Genomic DNA, 19,340 nt, shown 5'->3' with positions numbered 1-19,340 from the left:
GTGAAAGGGTTCACCAACTACAGCTCTGTAAATATGATAAAAATCATTGACATCTATATTTTTAAAGAATTTATTTATTTAAGAGAGAGCGCAGAGAGAGAGAGAGAGCATGGGTGGGGGGAGGGGCAGGGGGAGAGGGAAAAGCAGACTCCCTGCTGAGCAGGGAGCCCTACAGAGCTCCATCACAGGACACTGGGATCATGACCTGAGCTGAAGGCAGACGCTTAACCAACTGAGCCAGCCAGGCACCCCCACTGGCATCTATTTTAAACAAATGAACCATAAGTTATGTACATTCTATTTCAATAAAGTTACTAAAATATTATTACCAGGCATATCATTTAAATAAAAGTTTTCATTTCCAAAGATAAACAACAAACGACTCAAAGCAATGAGCACTTCAACATAGAGGAAGATGGAAAGGCAAAAAAGCACAGTAAACAACTTAGCTTGTGATTAATTCACATGGTTAGGCTGTGAGTATCTTGCTACTCCCAGCAACTGGAGTGTGTGTGTAGTTTGGAAGCATCATTACTTAATTTTCATCACGGAATACACTTACATGGACCACACATGTTTTAACTTGACAAAGTCACAGCTCACCAAGCATATTTGATCCAAGCAGAGTCTAAGAAGTGGACAAAATTGGGGCGCCTGGGTGGCTCAGTCGTTAAGCATCTGCCGGCTCAGGTCATGATCCCGGGGTCCTGGGATCGAGCCCCACATCAGGCTCCCTGCTCGGCAGGAAGCCTGTTTCTCCCTCTCCCTCTGCCCCTGCTTGTGTTCCCTCTCTCATCGTGTCTCTCTCTCTGTCAAATAAATAAATAAAATCTTAAAAAAAAAAAAAGAAGTGGACAAAATTAGTGCTGCCCCTCTCCAGATCCCATGCTTTTGCACTGTTGGTCTAACACAACAATCTTTGAATGGAGTTTGTCCCATATCCTTGGAGGTACATGAAGACTTTCTAAAGAATATTATGCAGGTATTGGATATTTTACAGAATCATTTTTTTTAAAGATTTTATTTATTTATTCATGAGAGACAGAGAGAGAGACAGAGGCAGAGGGAGAAGCAGGCTCCCCGTGGAGCAGGGAGCCCGATGCGGGACTCGATCCCAGGACCCTGGGATCATGACCTGAGCCGAAGGCAGACGCTTAACCGACTGAGCCACCCAGGCGTCCCTTTACAGAATCATTTTTAAGATCCTCATCCTTTGCCTAAAACTGATCTGTCTGAGAAGACCTCTGTGGTCAGAGCATCAGGCTAGTTAGACTTTTCTTTTTTTTTTTTTTTTTAAGATTTTATTTATTTGTGAGAGAGAGAATGAGAGACAGAGAGCATGATAGGGAGGAGGTTCAGAGGGAGAAGCAGACTCCCTGCTGAGCAGGGAACCTGATGTGGGACTCGATCCCAGAACTCCAGGATCATGACCTGAGCCGAAGGCAGTCGCTTAACCAACTGAGCCACCCAGGCGCCTTAGTTAGACTTTTCTAATTCCCATTTTACAGCCACCCACCTTTTTCTTTCTAGCTCCCATATTATTATGGGGTGCATTTCTCTGGGTCTCAGTTGGCTCATCTGTAAAAATGAGGATGATATAGTACCCATTTCATGAGGTTGCATGCACTTCATGAGTGTATTGGTAGCACTATAAATTTTGTTATTGTTTTTTATATCGGGTAAGTTAATGTTTCATATTTTCTTGAAAATATGGAAAATAATTGCATCAGAAAAACTTCTTCATTTACCACCAAAGGGTTATTGGCAACTGTGAAATTTAACCCTTAGAGTCTTACATGTCACAGGAAATTTTTTAAATGTTTATCAACATTTCTTTTGATATAATCAGCACCACAGAAATATGAACAATTGTAAGAGAATATTATTAAAGATTATATGCCAACAGATTGGACAGCCTAGAAGAAATGGATAAATTCCCAGAAACATATAACCTACCAAAACTGAAGCAGGAAGAAATAGAAAAGTGGAACAGACTGTTTACCAGCAATAAATTGATTCAGTAATCAAAAATCTCCCAATAAACAAAAGTCTAGGACCAGACAGCGTCACAGGTGAATTCTACCAAACACTTAAAGAGTTAATATCTATTCTTCTCAAACTATTTCAAAAAATAGAAGAAGGAAGACTTCCAAATTCATTCTATGGGGACACCATTACCCTGATAACAAAACCAGATAAAGACACCACACAAAAAAGAGAACTATAGGTCAATAGCCCCAATGAACATAGATGCAAAAATCGTCAATGAAATACTAGCAAACCAAATCCGACAATACATTTAAAAAAAACATCCACCACGATTTCAAGTGGGATTTATTCCCAGGATGTAAGGGTGGTTCAGTTTTTGCAAATCAATCAACATAATACACCACATTAATAAGAGAAAGGATAAAAACTATATGATCATTTCAATAGATGCAGAAAAAGCATTTGACAAAGTACAACATCCATTCATGATAAAAACCCTTAACAAGGCAGGTTTGGAGGGAACATACCTCAACATAATAAAGGCCTTATATGAAAAACCCACAGCAAACATCATACACAATGGGGAAAAACTGAGAGCTTTTCCCCGAGATCAGGAACAAGACAGGGATAACCACTCTCACCACTTTTATTCAACATAGTACTGGAAGTCCTAGCCACAGCAATCAGACAACAAAAAGAAATAAAAGGCATCAAAATCAGTAAGGAAGAAATAAAACTTTCACTATTTGCAGATGACATGACACTATATGTAGAAACCACTAAAGACTCCACCAAAAAACTGCTAGAACTGATAAATGAATTCAATAAAGTCACAGGATACAAAATCAGTGTGCAGAAACCTGTTGCATTTCTATACACTAATAATGAAGCAGCAGGAAGAGAAATTAAGAAAACAATCCCATTTACAATTACACCAAAAATAATAAGGTACCTAGGAATAAACTTAACCAAAGAGGTAAAAGACCTGTATTCTGAAAACTATAAAACACTGATGAAAGAAACTGAAAATGGTACAAAGAAATGGAAAGACATTCCATGCTCATGATTGGAAGAACAAATATTGTTAAAATGTCTATACTACCCAAAACAATCTACACATTTAATGCAATCTATCAAAATACCAATAGCATTTTTCACAGAAATAGAACAAAGAATCCTAAAATTGTATGGAACCACAAAAGACCCTGAATAGCCAAAGCAACCCTGAAAAAGAAAAGCAAAGCTGGAGATATCACAATTCCTGACTTCAAGTTATATTACAAAGCTATAGTAATCAAAACAGTATGGCACTGGTTGATCTATTGGTATATATGGTACACAGATCAATAGAGCAGAGTAGAAAACCCAGAAATAAAACTACAAGTATATGGCCAATTAATCTGCAACAGTGGAGGAATGAATATCCAATGGGAAAAAGACAGTCTCTTCAATAAATGGTCCTGGGAAAACTGGTCAGCTACATGCAGAAGAATGAAACTGGGCTACTTTCTTGCATCATACACAAAAATAAATTCAAAATGGATTAAAGACCTCAGTGTGAGGCCTGAAACCATAAAAACCCTAGAACAGAGCACAGGCAGTAATTTCTCTGACATTGGCCATAGCAACATTTTTCCAGATATGTCTCCTGAGGCAAGGAAAACAAAAGCAAAAATAAACTATTGGGACTACATCAAAATAAAAAGCTTCTGCACATCAAAGGAAACAATCAACAAAAGTAGAAGGCAACCTAGTGAATGGGAGAAGATATTTGCAAATGACATAAACAATGAAGGGTTAGTATCCAAAATATATAAAGAACTCATACAACTTACCACCCCCCCAAAAAATAATCCAATTTAAAAATGGGCAGAAGAGGGGCACCTGGGTGACTCAGTCGTTAAGCATCTGCCTTCGGCTCAGGTCATGATCCCACGGTCCTGGGATCGAGCCCCACATCGGGCTTCCTGCTCCACGGGAAGCCTGCTTCTCCCTCTCCCACTCCCCCTGCTTGTGTTCCCCTCTCTCGCTATGTCTCTCTCTGTCAAATAAATAAATAAAAATCTTAAAAAAAAAAATGGGCAGAAGACATGAACGGACATTTCTCCAAAGAATACATACAGATGGCCAACGGACACATGAAAAGATGCTCAACATGACTCATCATCAGGGAAATGCAAATCCAAACTACAATGGGATATTACCTTACACCTGTCAGGATGGTTAAAAACAAAAACACAGGGCGCCTGGGTGGCTCAGTTGGTTAAGCGACTGCCTTCGGCTCAGGTCATGATCCTGGAGTCCCTGGATCGAGTCCCGCATCGGGCTTCCTGCTCGGCAGGGAGCCTGCTTCTCCCTCTGACCCTCCCCCCTCTCATGTGCTCTCTGTCTCTCTCATTCTCTCTGTCTCAAATAAAAAAAAAAAATCTTAAAAACAAAAACACAAAAAACAACAGGTGTTGGTGAAGATGTGGAGAAGAAGGAACACTTAGCACTGTTGATAGGAATGAAAACGGTGCAGCCACTCTGGAAAACAGTATAGAGGTTTCCCAAAAAGTTAAAAATAGTACTACCCTATGATCCAGTAATCGCACTACTGGGTATTTACCTCCAAAATACAAAAACATTAATTCAAAAGGATAACTGCATCCCTATGTTTATTGCAGCATTATTTACAAGAGCCAAATTACGGAAACAGCCCAGATGTCCATCAATAGATGAATGGATAAAGAAGAGGGGATATACGTATACAGTGTAATATTATGCAGCCATTAAAAATAATGAAATCTTGCCATTTGCAATGACATGGATGGAGATAGAGAGTATAATGCTAAGGGAAATAAGCCAGTCAGAGAAAGACAAATACCATATAATTTCACTTGTATATGGAATTTAAGAAACAAAACAAACAAATAAAGGGAAAAAAGAGAGAGACAAACTAAGAGACTCTTAACTATAGAGAACAGCTAATGGTTACTGGAGGGGAGATGCATAGGGGGATGGGTGAAACAGGTGATGGGGATTAAGAGTACATTTGTCTTGATGGGCACTGGTGTTGCATGAAAGTGTTTAATCACTATATTGTACTCCTGAAACTAATGTAACACTGTATGTTAACTATACTGGAATTAAAATAAGAACTTAATATAAAAAATGCTATGCTGAGGCGCCTAGGTGGCTCAGTCAGTTGAGTGCCTGACTCTTGATTTTGGCTCAGGTCATGATCTCAGAGTTGTGAGATCAAGCCTCCACTCTGGTTCACGCTCAGCTCAGAGTCTGCTCTCCCTTTACCCCTCCCCCTGCTCGGGCTTGCTCTCTAAATTAATTAATTAATTAATTAAATCTTTAAAAATGCTATGCATATTAGTTTGTATGTTTTAATTTTGTGATAATACAACAATAATTTGAAATTTTTGAAGGCACAGCATTTTCTTATCCTAAAACAAATCTTATCAATTTAGTATTACTTTTTCCTCTGAAGTTGCAAACTGTAATTTGTTCAATAAAACATATATGACGAAAAAGTGACAAGTAAATTTCAATTTAGTAGTTTAAATCCACAAGTTCATGGTGTCTACATTCATAAGTAATGATATCTTTTAGTGTGTATGTTTCCTTTTTAAATAAATGACAGAAATCATAAACTGAGAATAGATAGAAAACAAAAAAGACAACGTGAGGAAAAAACCACACAAAACATATCCTTTGGTGCATAGAAGCATGATAGCATGGCCAATAAAACTCCTTCAAGCAAAAAATATTACAGTAGAATAATGTGGGGCAAGGAAAATGTTCACAACGCAGAAGGAACTATGTGAAATTTTGATTGTTGAGGAAGAACTTGCTTATATGCTACTAAAAAGGATATTGGTGAGTATTGAGATGCTACAGAGTTGAGATGCTATTCAGAGTTGAAACATTTATTTTATTTTATTTTTAAAAGATCTCATTTATTTATTTGAGAGAGTGAGTGAGAGAGAATACATGAGCAGGGGCAGAGGGAGAGGAAGAGGGAGAAGCAGACCCCCTTGCTGAGCAAGGAGCCTGACTGGGTCCTGGATCACGGGCCTGGATCCCAGGACCCTGGGATCATGACCTGAGCTGAAGGCAGATGCTTAACCAACTGAGCCACCCAGGTGCCCCAGAGTTGAAACATTTTGTAAAGAGTAGTGAAACTGTTTCGTTGTTTCAGTGTTTATATTTACAATATGGTAGAAATTGCATTTTTTGCAATTACTACATTTATTATTTAAATGTTAGATTAAACATAAGCAGATGAGGGAATATGCAGTTTTTCAAAATTCTTTTTGAGAGTATATGAGTGGAAAAATTGAAGACCATTGCTCAAGCACACAAAAACATTTCTACACAAACTGTGGTTCAAGGTATTTGATGAAGTCTAAGCAACCTCATGAAAGAGCTTCACTTCTAAATCTGAGGATGACTGCGGCCATCAGGGGACCAGCTTGCAGGAAGATGGGTCAGAGACATATATCCTCTAGGTCTGTATTTCACAGAAGGTCATGTTTCTTTTTATGTTATTTTCTGAGAAACCACATGTCATACGGAAAGGCGGTTTGGCAACTCCTTATACAAATGAGATCTCTGCTGGAATTGAGGATTCAGAAAGAGAAAGCATACTCTTGTCCAGCCAGTTTGGAGAAGGACACAGTGAGGTTGGGAGACAGGCAGTGAACTCAGGAATTTCCTAAATAAAACTTTCAGCACAAGAGAAGGAAGAATTTCACATCTGCACTAGGTGTTTACCAATTGCCTACTTTACGTAAGTGCTTGGTTCCGGAAATTCCTTACTCTGTGATAATCTCTTACTCTGCAAAATAAACAAAAATTCTAAGCCCTCAGCCTCTGCATGTTCTTTCCTTCATAGTCATCAGACTATGGGAAACAGGCACTCAAAAAATGACCTCTGACAGTCAGGCAATCTGCCCCTAACGCATTAACTCTTCTGACCTGTGCCTTCTGATGACTATTTCATCTGTTTTTTTACTACACCACATGGCTGGGCCTCTGCAGCTTCTGTGGTCGTCTATTTTAGCTTTCCAACAGCCACAGCTCCAGAATTTCTGTATTGGATGAGGTTGCACGAACAGGCAATCTGGTTGGAAGAAGATGGGTATGGGACCAGCCAGACTTGAAGCCTTGTTTGTGCCTGCCACGCTCTTCAATGGCGAAAAGCACACGCTCCGAAGCTGGCTTCTTAGTTTGCCTCCTGATTCTAGCACTTATTAGCTTTGTGAGTTTGGCCAAGTTACTTGCCTTCTCCGTGACTGAGTTTCCTCCTTTATAAAATGGAGACAATAGTAGCCCTGTGTCTTAGGGTTGTTGGACGCACAGGCCCCAACTGACCAGATGGGATAAGAGTGAGCTCAAGAGGGCGCCTGGGTGGCTCAGTTGGTTGAGCGACTGCCTTCGGCTCAGGTCATGATCCTGGAGTCCCAGGATCGAGTCCTACATCGGGCTCCCTGCTCGGCAGGGAGTCTGCTTCTCCCTCTGACCCTCCCCCCTCTCATGCTCTCTCTCTCTCATTCTCTCTCAAATGAATAAATAAAAATAAAAATTAAAAAAATCTTTAAAAAAAAAGAGTGAGCTCAAGAGAGACCTGCTTGAAGGGCCTGAGTCCTTTCTCCATGCTACCAGTAGGAGATAAATTCCCCCCAGAGAACATGGGATAAAGAAGTGAAAGGAAGTGAAAGGAGAAAAACAGTGCTGCGAGGGGGCATTGGATTTCATATGGGCTGAATATTAATCTAAAAGAGTCCTCTAAAAGTATTTCTTTTTTTTTTTCATTTTTAAAGATTTTATTTATTTATTTGACAGAGAGAAAGACAGAGAGGGGGAGTGGGAGAGGGAGAAGCAGGCTTCCCTCGGAGCAGGGAGCCCGATGCAGGGCTCAATTCCAGGACCCTGGGACCATGACCTGAGCCAAAGGCAGATGCTTAACTGACTGAGCCACCCAGGTGCCCCACTTTTTTTTTTAATTTTTAAACTAGGGTTACCATATATGCAGTAAAGTGTGCAAAGTGGACACATCATAAGTGTTCAAGTTGTTGAATTTTAACCTATAACTCTTTATACCCTCTATCCAGACCCTGCTATGAAGCATTCCCATCATCCCTAAATGTAGTCACCATACAACGTTCTTATAACATTATTGACCATATTCTCTATGCTGTATTTTTCATCTCTGTCACTTACTTGTTTTATTATTGGAAATTTATATCACTTAATCTTTTTTTTTTAAAGATTTTATTTATTTATTTGACAGAGACACAGCGAGAGAGGGAACACAAGCAGGGCGAGTGGGAGAGGGAGAAGCAGGCTTCCCGCAGAGCAGAGCAGCTGATGCGGGGCTCGATCCCAGGACCCTGGGATCATGACCTGAGCTGAAGGCAGTCGCTTAACGACTGAGCCACCCAGGTGTCCCTCACTTAATCTTCTTTAATCTATTTCCCCCATCTCCCCACCCACCTCCTCTCTGGCAACCACCAGTTTATTCTCTGTATTCAATAATGTTTTGGGGGTACCTGGGTGGCTCAGTCAGTTGAGCACCCAACTCTTGATTTTGGCTCAGGTCATGATCTCAGGGTCGTGAGATTGAGCCCCACGTCAGGCTCTGTGCACTCAGTGCGGAGTCTGCTTGAGATTCTCTCTCCCCCTCTCCCTCTGACCCTCCTCCTGCTCATGCTCTTTCTCAATAAATAAATAAATAAAATATTTTTAAAAAAAAGAATGTTTTTGTTCATTGGTTTTGGTTTTTTATATATATTTTACTTATTTTTTTTAATATTCTACTTGTAAGTGAAATTGTATGGTATTTGTCTGTGTGACTTATTTTATTTAGCATAATGCCCCCTAAGTCCATCCATGTTGTCACAAATGGCAAGATCTCATTGTTTATTATAGCTAAGTAATATTCCATACGTATATATCCATATATATATCTTCTTTTTTTAAAAAAAATTTATTTATTTATTTGACAGAGAGAGGGAACACAAGCAGGGGGAGTGGGAGAGGGAGAAGCAGGCTTCCCGCCGAACAGGGAGCCTGATGTGGGACTCGATCCCAGGTCCCTGGGATCATGACCCGAGCCGAAAGCAGATGCTTAACGACTGAGCTACCCAGGCGCCCCCCATATATATATCTTCTTTATCCATTCATCTATGAATGGACATTTGGGTTGCTTCCATATCTTGGCTATTTTAAGTAATGCTGCAATAAACCTAGGGATGCATATATCTTTTCAAACTAGTGCTTTCATTTTCTTTGGATAAATATCCTGCACTAGAATTACTGGATTATATGGTAGTTCTGTTTTTAATTTTTTGAGGAAACTTCACTATTTTCCACAGTGGCTGCACCATTTTGCATTCCCACCAACAGTGCATGAGAGTTCCCTTTTCTCCACATCCTTGCCAAGACTTGTCATTTCTTGTCTTTTTGATACCAGCCATTCTGACTGGTGTGAGATGATATCTCATTATGGTTTTGATTTTCATTTCCCTGATAATGAGTGATTTGAGTATCTTTTCATGTGTCATTGCCCATCTGTATGTCTTCTTTGGAAAATATCTATTTAGATTCTCTGCCCATTTTTTAATCAGATTGTTTGGGGTTTTTTTGGTGTTGAGTTGCATAAGTTCTTATATATTTTAGATATTAACCCCTTCTTGGATATATCATTTGCAAATATCTTCTCCCATTCAGTAGGTTGTCTTTTTATTTTGTTGATGGTTTCCTTTGCTGGGCAGAGGCCTTTTTTGCGGGGGAGGGGCATAGTCCCAATAGTTTATTTTTGTTTTCTCTTGCCTGAGGAGACATATCCATAAATACATCACTAAGGGCAATGTCCAAGAGCTTAGTTCCTATGTTTTCCTTTTTTATTTTTTAAAGATTTTTCATTTATTTGAGAGAGAGAGCAGAAAGAGAGAGAGAGAGAGAGCATGAGTGGGGGGAGGAGCAGAGGGAGGGGGAGAAGCAGGCCCCCCGCTGAGCAGGGAGCCCTACACTGGGCTGGATCCCAGGACCCCGGGATCACGACCTGAGCCGAAGGCAGACGCTTAACTGACTGAGCCCCCCAGGCGCCTCACTTCCTTTGTTTTCTTATAGGAGTTTTCTGGTTTCAGGTCTCGAATTTAGATCTTTAATCCATTTTGAGTTTATTTTTGTATATGGTATAAGAAAGTGGTCCAGTTTCATTCTTTTGCATGTTGCTGTCCAGTTTTCCCAGCATCATTTATTGAAAAGACTGTCTTTTCCCATTGTATATTCTTGCCTCCTTTGTTGTAGATAAACCGGCTATATAAGTAAGGTTTTATTTCCCAGAGTCTCTATTCCATTCCATTGATCTATATCATACTCTCTCTTTTTTTAAATCATACTCTTTTGTGCTAGTAGCATATGCTTTTGATTAGTATAGCTTTGCAGTAGATCTGGAAATCTGGAACTCTGATACCTCCAGATTTGTTCTTTCTCAAGATTGCTCTGACTATTCAAGGTCTTTTGTGGTTCCATACAAATTTTGGGATTATTTGTTCCAGTTCTGTTAAACTGCTGTTGGTATTTTGATTGTGATTGCCCTGAATCAAGAGACCTTTTAAAAGAAAATGAAATTGAGTGGAGTGCCCAGCTGGCTTAGTTGGTGGAACCTGCGACTCTTAATCTCGGGGTTGTGAGTTTGAGTCCCACGTTGGATATAGAGATTACTCAAAAATAAATCTTAAAAAAAAAAAAGAAAGAAAATGCGATTGAAACACCAACATTTGGCAAGCTGAAGTCCATATCCTCATCCCTCAACACAGCCCTGCCTGCTATTGGTGAGGACAAGAGCCCAAGAACTAACTCAGATCAGTTATAGCAAATCAAGTCACATTTTTTCCCTTGCACTACGGAATTGCAAGGTATAAATTTTAACCCACTGCTAGTTGTAAGGCCTAGAAATAAGGACCCTTATGAGTTAGGATGCCCTGATCATGCTGACAGAGCCATTGCCAAAGATAGGCTGGGAAACTGGTGATGCCATACCCTAATCACTGAGGGATTCACTCAGTGTCATTGACTGTCCCCACTGTTGGAAAATCCACCAAATATCTCACAACCACGTGTTGCCCCGCATCCAGGGAAAAACACATGGAGACAACCTCAAGATCTTTACAACCTCCAGATCTCCAGCTTCCCCCAAATAGACACCTATTGACATTTAGGATTCATTTGCTTCCTTCTCTTCTTTCCTTCTTCCTGCTTTTGGAAATGAGACATTCCCAGAGATAACAGGTTTCTGACTGTCTCTGTTTCAAAGGGTGGGTCCCTTCCACCTGACAAGTTTGATTTCCTCATTCTGCCTCCCTCCCTGCTCCTCCTCATGCCTGAACCCATTGATTTGGTGGACTAGCCCCCTCTTCTGTTTTGGTTCCTACAAGGACACCTCTCTCCAAATAGCCCTGAACTGCAGGAAGCAGAGTGCAGAGATGCTCCTCCCTGGGAAGGGAGGGCCCAAAGCTCTGGCCTCCCCTGAGCAGCAGGTACAAATGCCTTAGATATACCCATGAGAAAAAAAGATGACTATGAAGTCAAACTGTGGAGCAATTTGTGGAGCTTCCCTTCCCCCCCACCCCTCGAGGCTTACCCTGGCTCTGGCTGGCCTTCAGTGCTTTTCCTGCAACTTTATTTTCTGTCAAAGCCCTGGGGGTATGCCCCTTGATTCTCTGTCTCTGCAGCCCACCTCTCCTCTGGGGTCTAGGCATTCTAGATGACAACTTTCCATGTGAGTCATTTCAGGAGGAGGAGAGTAAAAATCTCTCCTGCTTCAGGGTTCCTGTTGCCGTATGGTTCCTTTACGGTTCTTTGGACTCCTGGCACAGGGTGACTTGTCAGTTCACAAAGGAGAGGGGTATGGAGGCCACAGGTCTGAAGGAGGCAGGTGTGCCAAGCTCAGGCACGTCTCTTCTTTCAGAAGTAAAGATGATTCACCCTTCTGCCCATTTCTGCAAAAGCTAGTACTGACTGCAGCCCCACCGACCACGCCTCTGATGCTGTCTTCCTGGGAATCCATAGTCCTCTCCCCAGGCTGGGACTGTGAGTAGGGGTGTCTCACTTCCCTTTGTATCTGGCATAAATGTTTTGTTTTTGACTGGAACATCCAACTTCCAATAGCATCCTTAATACCATATTAGAGCCAGGTTCTGAGTCTTAAGTGAAGTAAATATTTTTTCCTCGATTTCAAATCCATGCTTCAATCTCTGAGTTACCCTGAGATAAACAAATTGGAGGCTGACTAGGAAGCCAGGGCTCCAGCACTGAGTCAATAGTGGCCATGAAAGAAAAGAGCCTGAAGGAGAAGGTATTAGGGCTTTTGTGTGGTTCCAACTGACTGCCTGAGCCTCTGCCATTGACTCTTGTCTCTGATTTCTAAAAATATCAAGTTTTCTTCCTTAATTATGAGGACAAGGTTAATCAGCTTATCTATTTCCTTTGCCTTTATTATAGGATGACAGGTCAAGAACAGAGAAGTGCAGACTTGAAAGAAAAGGTCTAGGTTGAATGACATAGAGGATTTGGGGGTGATTTTTCTCCTCCTTTCTTCCCCAATATGTATGTCTCTTGCATCTTGTTCTTGATTTGCTTCCTCACTCTGCACTCCCTCCTTCAAGGGATCCCCCACTGTAGTCCCATTTGATTTCAAACATTAATCTTTCACCTCATCCTGAACATGTCATTTATATAGTCATTCAACAAACACTGCTGGTGCTCCTACCCTAGGCCAGGCCATGGTGAAGAATGGTGCTCAGAGCCATAGTCCCTGCCTTTATGGAACTCTTAGTCTACTGAGAAAGATAGACATGAACAACATTTCAGTATGGAAAAGAACAAGTGTGAGAGATGCCGGCAGGCACCCATTTTCCCAGCAGCAGGTGCATAAAGTAACCCATTATTCCCAGCCCTACTTCATTATAAGGAATTAGCAAGGATTAACCCGTCCATCTGAGTCCTGGACCGCCTCTCACATTCCTGCTCTCTCAAGGTGTTTTCAGTGAGTTTTCTCCTTTTCCCATCTTTTCTCCCTCCACTTTTCATGGATCCTTTTCATCAGCATCCAAACAAGCTCTAGTCCAGTGTGCATAATTATCACTCAGGGGAATTATTAACCTAGGCTCTGAGGCTCGGACCCCTAGAGATCCTGATTCAGTAAGTTTGAGGGGACGATGCTGAGACCTCATTGATAGCAAGCTCCTCAGGCAAATGAATCACAGAGGTCCCCGGACTAGACATTGTTCTCATAATATCCATCTTTACTCCTCCCCACCCACACCATTCCCCGGCCACTGCCTCGCCCTTCCTTGTCCTTCATACACACTTTCTTGAAAGAGTTCTCTACATTTGCTATTTCATCCCACCTCCCATTCACTTCTTTCTTTTATTTTTATTAGGTAATGCATGTAAGTAGTTCTAAAAAAGAAAGAAAGCTATAAGACTTGTAATAAAACTTCAGACCTGACCCCTTTCTCCTACTGCTTCTCATTCACGAGTCCTACTCTCTAGGGCTTCTTTCAGCACTGATCTTCAGATTTCTAAATAACATTCTTATACTACTTGTTTGTTGGCTGGGGTTCCCCCACTCCGCTTTTCAGGCATGATTTATTGACTTCCTTCTAATGAAAAGGAGGATTTAGCTCTTAGACTCCACCTAAGTGGGGTATCCATGTCACAATCCTCCCAGATGTTTATATCAAATTTTTGATGGTCAATTAGTATTTAGTGTTTACATTATGATAACTACACAAGAAACACTTGTAGCTGGGTCATATCTTGCATTATGATTACTCTCCTTTCTTGTACACTTTTGTTTTTCTAGAAGAACTGCACCAGACTGAAGAAGACTAAAGAGACATGAATTAAAAGCAACACGCAATTCTGCTTTGGATTGGTTTGCTATAAAAGACATTATTGGGAAAACTGGTAAAAATTGAGAGTGGTTTGAGCATTAGGTGGCAGCAATATTTGAGCATGAATTTCCTGATTTTGATGGTTGTATGATAGTTGTGTATGAGAATATATAAGGTATTAAGGGATGATGGGGTATCAGATTACCAAATAAATCCCAAATGGTTCAGGGAAAAAAAGTTCTTTGTTCTGTACTTACTACAAAAGAATTTGTGACTTTTTTTCAAAATAAAAACAAATTAAGAAAAATTAACCAGATCATGTTATTACAGTGGTTCCTTACTATATTTGAAATGAAACTTAATCTCTTTACCATGGTCTACAAGTCTCCCTCAAAGCTCCTTTCTTACAATTTTCTCCTTCAATAACCACATTTCAGCCACTTTGGTCTCCTGTTTGTTCTTAGGTGACATTAAGCTCATTAACAACTCAGAGCATTTCACTCTTGCTATCGGTCTGTGACATCTTTCTCCTGGCTTTTAGATGGCCGCTTTCCTATCCTTCAGAGCTCAGTTCATACGGTCAGCTCCTCAGAGAGACCTCTCCTGGCTATAATCTCTAAAGCAGGACGCCTGCTTTCGTTAACAGCACATGACCTAATGTGTATTTATATTCTTTACCTGTTTTATCTCTCTTCTTTACTAGAATATAAATCCACAGCTATTTTGTTGACAGTGGTATGCCCAGAGTTTAGTAAAATACCAGGCACATTTGAAGAATTCAGCATTTTTAAATAAATGAGTAAATTATATTGATTATATATTAAAGTAACACTAGCCTAAACTTGCAAATTCATCTATAATCCATTCCCATCACCTCCTTTGGCCTAGCAGATTATTTTTGGAAATCAGAAATACTTTGAAAACCTCATCTAATACCAAGATACATTCTATACATATTTTATATCTCCAGAAAATATTCTTCTTCCTTGTGTTTCATCTTCAAGATCTTCTACTACATGCCTAAAAAATCAACAATAAATTGCACTACTTAAAAGAGCCCTTCAAAATCTGGTCATTCATTAACCACAGAACTGAAGGGCTCAATGTTCCTGGGATAGAATTTCTGGGATTCATCGATTTGGTACAGTGTGTTTAATGTCTCTGAAAAGTGACTCACTCCCAAATGTGTCTTAGCTAAAGCTGTTTACACATCCTATCTTGCTTCCAAATAATAAAAAATACCCAATTATGGTGAACCTGTCCAGGTGCCATTATCTCTATGAAGTCTCCAGTGACCAAAATTTCTTACTCTTTGGAACACCAATCACCACAGCAAAGAAAATGTAAAGTAAAAAATGTAATGTGCCACAATTGTAATTATCTGGTAACTGCCAAACATGGATAATTTTTTATTTATTTTATATATATATATATTTAAAGATTTTATTTATTTATTTGAGAGAGAGAGAATGAGAGAGAGCGAGTACATGAGAGGGGGGAGGGTCAGAGGGAGAAGCAGACTCCCTGCCGAGCAGGGAGCCCGATGAGGGACTCGATCCAGGGACTCCAGGATCATGACCTGAGCCGAAGGCAGTCGCCCAACCAACTGAGCCACCCAGGCGCCCTATTTTATATATTTTTTAAAGATTTTATTTATTTGACAGAGACAGCACAAGCAGAGGGAGAGAGAGGGAGAGGCAGGCTCCCTGCTGAGCAAGGAGCCCGATGTGGGACTCGATCCCAGGACCCTGGGATCATGACCCGAGCCGAAGGCAGCCACTTAACTGACTGAACCACCCAGGCGTCCCATGGATAATTTTTTAAATTAAGGTATCATTTACATACAATAATATTCATACATTTTGTTGCACAGTTCTATGAATTTTGACAAAGGGCTCAGTGATGTAACCACTAATATCATCAAAATATAGAATATTTTCATCATCCCCCAAAGCTCCTTCAGAACCCTATGTAGTCAACCCCTCCCCCCACCCAAACCCTAGAAACCACTGAATTGTTCTGTGTTCCAACTGTTTAGCCTTTTCTAGAATGTCATACAAATGGAATCCTACAATGTGTAGCCTTTTGAGTCTGGCTTCTTTCACATAGCAAAATGCATCTAAGACTAGTCCATGTTATTGCTTGCATCAATAGTTCCTTTTTATTGCTTAGCCTATTACATGGATATACCATAGTGTGCTTACCCCATTACCAGTTGAGAAACAATTGCATTGTTTCCAGATTTTGAATAAAACCTCTAAAAACTGGGGCAACCTGGCTGGCTCAGTCAGAAGAGCATGTGATTCTTGACCTCGGGGTCATTGAGTTCAAGCCCCATATTGGATGTAGAGATTACTAAAAAAAATAAATAAACTTTTAAAACTTCCCTTAAAAAAACCCTCTAAAAACATGTACATGCAGGTTTTTGTGTTGGGCTACATTTTAAAATTTGATAAGAATAGGGTTATGCCAAAATAAAGCATTGTTCTGAGAGCAAAATAGAGAATCAAAGACAGTGTAATTACTTGAACAAGTTTTTTTAAAAAATTACTCTAATGAAGCAGAAGGAAAACACAGAGTCACAGAGGAAGAGACAAAACACATGCCAATATAAAGAAGGAATAATAATAATAAACTCTCCAGAACTACAAGGAAGTATAGGGTATGTGTAATAGAAAGAAGGAATAGAAAATATTAATTTTTAAATCCATAACAAGCAGAACTTGTTTAGGAAAGAGTAATAGAAAGATGGAAAAATACTGTTATATCTCATCACAAAATTCTTATGAATATTCCAGTAAAAAGCTGGACATCTCCAGATGCACCAATCACAACAGGCACAACAGGTGTCATGGCCTCCCCGATCACTGACAGTAAGAAAAGTGACAGTGCCTTTCCGGACAACCCAACCATGGCCTCCACCATAGCCACTGCAATTCTGAGACCGTTAGAGTGTCTACTAAAGGCCCTGGGACTACTGCAGCCTCTGTGTCCTCCTCAGCTACCCCAATACCCATTGAGACCACCACAATAGCTGTGCCCACCACATCCTTCAATACAGTTTCTGAGAGTACCACGACCTTCTGAGAATGTCTATTCCCACCACGGTCTTCCCCATCACCTCTGAAACCATACCTTCCACCACAGCCTCAGAACCCACTGTGGAACCTATGTGCAAAATGGGCTCCAGTACAGACTGAGCCCATCAAGTCCATCATGGCCAGCTCATCAGTCTCTCAGTTCCCCACAGATTTGTCCACTTTTTCTGTACCTACTACAAATAACACCACAGTTTCTGAGGCCCTGACTATGTCAGCCACAGCCTCAGAGATCACCATACGCCTTTACTTTAGTCTCATCACCCCACCCCGGGCCTCTACTTTTGCCTCTGGGGTCCCCAGAGTCTCTATCAGGGTCTCTGGACCTTTCACGGTCTCTTCCATCACCTTGGTGCCCATCAAGGCCATTGACTTTTCTACTCAGTCCATCACCAACACAGCTGTATCAGGTACTGACCACCATGTCTTCTCTAAGCACACACACTTACCTCCAGTGTCAACCATCACCTTTTTGCCTGTTTCTGTCATTTCTGCTCTAGACTCTAGTCAAGCCATCACTCCTGTTGGATATACTTCTGTTCTCTCTTCTTGAGTCCTATTTATTTCTACTCTGGTCTCACCTTCTTTTGCTCAGGGTCCATCATTTCCAACCCAATCAGAAACACTTCTTTGCAAGTTTCTCCCCCCATCCCCAACACACAAGTTAATTATATTCCATCACTTCTGCCTAGAGGGAACTCACCGTAACTCTGTGACAAACACCCTAATTTGTCAGATACTGTCATTTCCGAGCCAAGCACAATCAGCTCTGTTCCACCCACCACCTGTGACACTGCCATCCCATCTTCAATATATTGAGCCCTGGTCCAGGGACTACAAACTACACTTCATGGGCCAAATCTGGCCTGTTACCTGTTTTCCCAAATGAGGTGTCATTGGAACACAGCCACATGTACTCCTTTATATCTATAGCTGCTCTCCAGCTACTTTGCATACTTGTGGCAGAGACTTTGTGACCCAACTAGCTTAAAAATTTACCATCTGATGACCCTTTACCAACCCTTGCCCCAAGTTTGGTTAAGACCAAAAAATGACTTTTTTCATCTCTGGCACATGCTCCGAATAAAACCACCTCTGCACTTGCCATCAGCTCTCATGCTGGGTGTGATTCTACCCACTTTGTCCTGAGCTACCCAGTGCTATTCCAGTGACTGACACTGTTCTTGTATCAGTGTAACCACTTCCAGTCTAAGCACAACGCTTTTGCTGCTGATGCCACCTGCTCTATGTATTAGGTCCTTCCGCCTTGTTCTGAGTCCAGCCTCTCCTTCCCTAGGGCCAGCCTCCTCCCTGTGGTCAGGTTCTTCCACATATGTTCTGAGCACACTCACCTCACCTTTGTTGACCACCATGATTGTGTTAGATTATGTCACCTGTGCTCCCAGCCGTGGCCACTGTCTCACCCTCAGTAAATCTGCTCCCATCATCCCTTCCTCTAGCAATGTCCTTATACCTTAAATGTGAGTACATTTTAAGAATATCAGACCCTATCTCTTATCCCAGCCTACCCTCCCTATTTGGCTGATCACTTCTAAAATTGAATAAATCAATCTCAGTCACGTTTCCTCAATCTTAGTCTCCACCATCACCAGCACCACCAGTGGACATAGCCTACCTCCTCTTCTCTGAGACACTCACCTCTCTCTGAGGCCCTCATGGTTTCAGGGGAATCACTTTCCACCATCTCTCCTCCCACCACAACAGCTCGTCTCAAACCACCACCACCATTAGTGTGTTAGATCAATCCCTCTGCTCTAAGTACACCTGCCTCCTCTTCAATTATTGTCACTATAAATGCATCATATCGTGTGATCTGTTTCCTAGGCACCAGGACCACTGGAACCAGGCCAACCACCCCCATGTCTGTCACCATGGCCCCTGCAATGGACTCCATATCCCCTGCTACCAGGAATATTGTCCCTGAGATGGACCCAAATACCTCGGACCTGGGCACATCCACTTTTGGAGCACCATCTATCAGCTCTGTTCCAAATACCAGGAACACCAGGATGAGATCTACCCAGGAGCCAACCACCACTCCTGGAAGCAGTACACTTCACATAAAATAGACTCAGTCACCACGGGCACGGACACAGTTACCATGAGCCAAATGCCAACATGGGACTAAGGCAAGTAGATATTTGCAGCCCTGGGGCATCATCCTCATCTCTCTGTCTGCAGTCGGGGTAGGTATTGGACCATTAGCAGGACTGCGTTTTTGGCTGGTGAGTATCAAGGCTGAGTTAACAGAGGAGCCTGCTAAGAAGGTATATTATGAATGGGAGAAGAATTCATGTAAACAGTGCTATTAGGATATCCAGAATGAGAGAGG

Source organism: Neomonachus schauinslandi, chromosome 8 (assembly GCF_002201575.2).
Source record: "Neomonachus schauinslandi chromosome 8, ASM220157v2, whole genome shotgun sequence".
Taxonomy (NCBI): Eukaryota; Metazoa; Chordata; class Mammalia; order Carnivora; family Phocidae; genus Neomonachus; species Neomonachus schauinslandi.
The sequence above is the reverse complement of the archived record's forward strand: the minus strand, read 5'-3'. Positions refer to the sequence as shown.